The 6000-nt window shown below is 36.6% G+C and overlaps 1 protein-coding gene across 5 annotated transcripts in view; it reads left to right on the forward strand.

Moving 5' to 3' along the window:
* The window catches only part of ZEB2 (zinc finger E-box binding homeobox 2), a 126779-nt gene that overhangs the window by 118737 nt on the left and 2042 nt on the right, over positions 1-6000 (forward strand). The window lies entirely within an intron of this gene.

Below are 6000 nucleotides of genomic sequence, written 5' to 3' on the forward strand. Positions count from 1 at the left end.
ACTTGAGGAGCTCCATCTATTTAATTTAACAAAGAGAGGGCTACAGGTGACTTGATTACAGTCCCTCGTCCTACATGGGGAACAAATATTTGATAATGGGCTCTTCATTCTATCAGACAAAAGTATAACATGATCCAATGGCTGTAAGTTGAAGCTAGATAAATTCAGACTGGAAATAAAGCGTACATTTTTAACTGTGAAGGTAATTAACCATTGGAATAACTTAACAAGAGTCTGATGGAGTCTCCATCACTGGCAATTTTAAATCAAGATTGGATGGTTTTCTAAAAGATCTGCTATAGGATTTATTTTGGGGAAATTCTATGGTCTGTGTTGTACAGGAGGTCAGACTTCATGATTACAATTGTCCTTTCCGGCCTTGGAATCTATGAATCTTTTATCTGGAAATCAACTTCCAGTACTTCCAGGTATCAATCAGGTCATAAATGCTCGAAGGAATTATGCTTTCTTTAAAAAAAAGTGGACCTGAAAAAATTTGTATGCTCTTTGTTTTGAGTGGTCCTGTGTAAAAGATGGGAATCCCAGGCAGATTTCCACAAACCAATTGGTGCAGAGATTAAAAATTTGTCTTTAGGGAGAGGAATCAGAGTTTGTATCCCAGAATTCACCATTAAGAGTGAAAGAGGCAGTGTCATCATGGCAGATCAGCAGGGAGGGAAGATGTAGGGGGTATGATAGAAGGAGTGCTAACAGAATGGGGCTTCCAAAAAATAAAGGTCCCCGGGTAGCTGAGCACCTAGCACATGCCTTGTTCTGAGCACCAGTTTGGTTTGATTCAAGTTTAGGGGGAAGGTTAGGATTTGTTCTGGCTTCATCACAATCATTTGACCCCACCCCAATAGGAATTCTTTGGCAGAGCTGCACAAGGAAATTTGCAGTGTGCTTTCAACACAACAAAAGTTGGAAACATTTTTTTTTTAATCCTACATAGGAATCCTGAATCCTACAATTGTTGCTTTATATTACATCATATTCTATTTTATTGCTTATATGGGCCGATGAGGGCCTTATGGGTATATTTTTACTTTCATCCTTTTCTTTTCCACTGTATATTTTATTAAGACCTCTTTTTCTATTTTTGTGGCTTTCATGCTGATGTTTTGTTTCCAGATGATTCTGTAAACTAAATTTTGTTCTGGAGCCGAGTAGCAAATCACCTCTCTCGGGATAATATTCTGAATTCCCAGGTCAGGAGTTTTCCTTATTTAGAGCTTGAGTCATACAAAATTAACATGCCATTGAAAGATTATTTTCTCACTTCACTCAAATACAAATTTAGAATTCCCCATTTTGTACTCAAATAATGTAAAAAATAGGTAAATTCAGCGCTTGTGATTTTTTTTCTGGAGATAGACGTCTTCTATTAAAAACAGAAGTGTTGCTTGGGCAATTATATATAAATTGCATTTATCTTGCACCTTTGACCCACTCATATACTCTGGCCTCTAATCCATACCAGGACTAACTCTAAAATCCACACACACACACACACCTACCCCAAAAAGCTGCCTTTAAAAAAGAAAACGAAAGCGCCACAAAAATGTTTCCTTCTTTCTTCTTAACTGAGAAATTTCAATTCTTCCCACATCCTCTTGAAAAAAAAATTACATTTGCTGAAGGCAAAAAATAGGTAATATTTAGTCCAGGACCAGTGACAGATTTAAGATCTGAAGTCTCATAACTTTGCAGAGCTAGAAATAGGAGCTTTATACCAATGACTATGGGAAATCCATAGCTACACAGCATTCATTTTTAGCCAAAAAAGTCCAGAGATACTGGAATTTTAGAGATCTTTGTGCACAGAAATGCAATTTTAGGCCATTTTTAGATGCTTTTCAAACAGATTAGTTGTAATTGTATCTCACTGTAAACTGAACACAAGTTACTAAGGGGGCCAGTTTTTGCAGATGGCAGGATACAAAAAAAAGTCCAAATATTTGTTTTAAATCTCTCTAAAACATTTATGAACTAGTATTACTGTAAAATATGTGGCATATTGGTGCACAGTGGTATAAATGTTTTATTGGCATCCATTTACATTGATTTGCATAACTCACAAGTAGCTTCATCAGCCATGAATAATATAGATCATTTCAAATAAGTCCCAGTAAAAGTGCTTGGCATTGGGCCTAACTGTGGTCCCACTGAAGTCATGACATTATACCACAGCACTGTCAGGTATAGTACATTATCTAGATAAGAGAGAGAGAGAGAGAGAGACTGTACTTGCAACCTTCCCCCCACCACCCCTCCACATGTGTAACAAAAAAATCCCTTCAATCTTATTGTATGGCCTATTAAGTCATAAGAGGGACTCTGCCCAAATTATATTTACTTGTTTTAAATGGCTGAAATGTTGAGGTTTGAAAAAAAAAACTGATTCAAATGTGCAGTAATCTGATATATTTAAAAATATTTGTATTAACATTGTAACAGCTGCATTCTATGCACTGCTAAGATACGTTGTGTGGTATGTCATCAAAGAACTTTGTACCACCTGTCATATTCTACTGGATCCAAATTTTGTGTGTTTGGAAGGACTTTAATATGGATGTAAATGGTAGACAAAATAGTTCTGTATAGTCTTTCTGGTAATAAATTAATGTACAAAATAATACATTTTACCTTTTAATTTCTAAATTAATTTTTAAAATAAATATGGATTCTTTCCTGGAATTCTCTTTTGATGCTGGTGGAACTGAGTGGAGTATTTGTTAAAGGGAGGGGATAGAATGAAACAAGAGCTACAGTGTGTTAAGAGCTACAACAGTCAAGAAAGATGTATGTGTGAGGGGCAGTTGTAGTAAACTTACAGGAGCTAGAGTAGCCGTCAGACAGTAGGGAAAGGTGGACTGGTTGGAAAGGAAATGGGAATGGCTAGAGAAGTGGCCAGCAGGGAGGTGGTGGGCACAGCTGGGAGATGGAATAAGGACTGGGAAAGGAAGGAGCATATAGTGTGGCTCAGGTAGATTAGAGATTTCAAAGTAAAGCAGGAGCAGGAACACTTACGGAGAGGTAAAACAGCCTGTGAGATCTGGGTTGCAGGAAGGGCTGCAACATGTTGATCAGAAAGTCAGATCAGCACAGTGCGCGGAGGAAGTGATGTTCATATGTGGATTAGGCTGGGATTTGATGCCAAATCACAGTCTGCATACAGATATGATAGTGCTGAAATCTCTTAAACCAATTTTGTAAGATTTCCACCATCTTGAATAAGATTTTGTTCACAACCAAACCAGAATCAGAGAATAGCCTTCTTCTGGTTTTGGATTCAGTCCAAAGACAAAGTCAGTGGGGCATATTCAGAGTTGGAGTTTCAAATCCAAAACTCCAGTGAAACATAAAGGCATTCAGTTTCTGAAATTTTGTTTTTGATCTTTGTTTAGTCATAAATAACAAGGAAAATATTGTTGAAATACCTACTTGCTGAATAAAGGCCAAATACTCAAATATTTCATTCATATTTGAGTTGAATTTTAAATTCTACTGTAAGGGAATAAAAGGAAGATCATTAAACACTCAAAATATGGGCATGAACTGTTTAAAACCCAGAAGAAAAGAAATTTAGACTTAAGCCTAAACTCCATCCATAACTCACGCCCCCCCCCCCCCAATTTCATTGTCACTTATTCTGGGTTTTTTTGTGGTTTCTCCTGTATCCTCCTTTCTGCTAGATCTCCCCAGATAGGGACCTCTCATTTCATAACTGAGGATTTTAGGATGCCGAGAGCATTCATTACAACCACGCCTTATTAAACTTAAACTTCCACAGTAGAACTGAAGGGTAGCTGCAACTAGGCAATACAACATTAGCACAAGCTCTGGTCATTCATTCTAAGCCTCTTGTTTAAGTAGTTTTTGTGTCCCACCTTTTCTCTTCTTGTATAATGTCATTGACTACAAAATAAAAGAGAGCAGATCAAATTCATAAAAGCGCAGCTTCAGTTTTCCTGGGAGTTAAGATCCTTCAGTCTTCTTAAAACATTTTTATGCTTCCTGCTAGAGTTCCTTTGGTGTGTCAGTGAGAGTATCCCATCTACCCAGACCCTTGGCTCACAACAATTTTCTTGCCTGCCATCCAGAACACATCATACATCACCACATCTCTTCAAAGGGATAATGCATGGCTATTCTGTGGTTTAAATATATTTTTATGTTCAGACTATTAGGTCTTTATAGTTTTTGCACTGCATCACTCTGTCTCTTTCTCTCTCTCTTCCACACAACACATGCTCTTCTAAGAGGTAACAGTTGCCTCACTTTAAGTTAGCTCATGGTCACAAGTGACAGGCTGTTCAGGCTCCAGCTGTGTAGTTTATTCATGCTCTGGTCACATACTACATCACCTCAGTTTTACAAATGATACTGAAAAATTGGTATATGCAACTAGTAAGACAGTTTCTAGTTATCTACATGTATACACACCTGTATACACGCATACAGCATGTCCTTTAGGCGCTGAATAACAATATTAAATATATATAATTACTAACTGATGTTTTGTATATTTTTACAGTTGCACAGTTGAACAACACTAAGCTTATAATTTGACATTTAGAAAATGAAAACCAGGCTGAATATACTGTTTGATTTTATTTCAGTATTCTGAAATCTAAGTTGTTTGGTGGTAGGTCTTTACCCAGTGTATGCACCATATGTTGTGTCTGTATGTCTTCCTCTTGCATCATGCTTTTCTGAATTTTGTCCCATGGCATCATGCTGACAAGTATTTCTTGTCAGCTCTATTTTGGAATGAAGCTTTAAGCATGGCAGCTATGGAAGGTGTTGAAGGCATTCCAGTACTATTTGTGGCCTGGAATCAACCAGATGTGTTTAGGCTTGGCATTGGTTTTGAGTTTCAAACATTGGTTAGAAACTGTCTGAAATGCCAAAAGAAATACTGTATTCTGCAGCTGAAGAGTACTTTAGCATTCAGTGAGTAGCTGACATCTCATGGAAAACTTTTGAAAAAAACCCTCTACTTTCACTTCTGCTTATATTACTTTTTTTTCCTATTTGTTCATATAAGACAAACCCTCCAGTCCTTGAAGTCAATAGGAGTTTTCCCTGAGTAGGCCTTGAGGCTTTGGGCTCTTCAAATTGTAATTATCTTTGTTATCACAGTTGGTTGCTGTTTATATGATCGTTATGGATCCTGCTCCCTTTGTCCATGGCAAAATTCTCCTTGACTTCAAGAGCACTAAGTCATATGTTACAAACCTTTCTGTTACTGTTGCTATTACTATTCTCAATTTATATTATGTACTGTGTCCAGAGTGTTTGGTGCTGTACAAATATAGGGGAAGGAATATTCAATTTAAGTCCAACACAGGTATTTCAATTCAGGCATGTAGCTTACTTAAGCGGAAGGTACAGTACAATGTCAAAGTTGTGCAGATGTTTTGTTTTAGTTAGGGGATGGAATAAGAAGCAGTATTTGTTTCTCTATAGTTCGTTAGATCTTGTTGCATACTCCCGTTCTGAAGTCAAAATCATGTGTTTGTGACATAACAATCAATTTCATAGCAACTAACTGTGATGTCACAAAGTATGACGATGACTTCCCATTAAGGATAAGCATCACGCATAAATACAACATTCAGAAAGAAATGTCTTCTTTACATACTAATATCCTTAATAATAAAGGAGAAGGGAAAATAAATACAGCATGTATGTGATAGAGTCAGCAGAATTATTTATAAATGGAATATTTTTCAAACATTTTCATGGATGTCAGCTGCTCGCTAAAGCTGCCAGTTTTCCATTGATGTTCTGTGAGTCATTTTCTTTATTATCCGTAGCTGTTTGAGCAAAATTACTACAATCAAAAAACATCCAAAAGTCCAAGTTATAAAATGAAAGTTTTGGGGTTTTTGTAATTTTGCTTTCTTTAAAGCATGATGTGATATTAAATGACTGAATTGAGATACTGTATTTCTTACATTTCTTTTTAAAAAAAAAAGAGCTCACAAACACTTT

This window comes from Chelonoidis abingdonii, chromosome 10 (assembly GCF_003597395.2).
Source record: "Chelonoidis abingdonii isolate Lonesome George chromosome 10, CheloAbing_2.0, whole genome shotgun sequence".
In the NCBI taxonomy this organism is placed as follows: domain Eukaryota; kingdom Metazoa; phylum Chordata; order Testudines; family Testudinidae; genus Chelonoidis; species Chelonoidis abingdonii.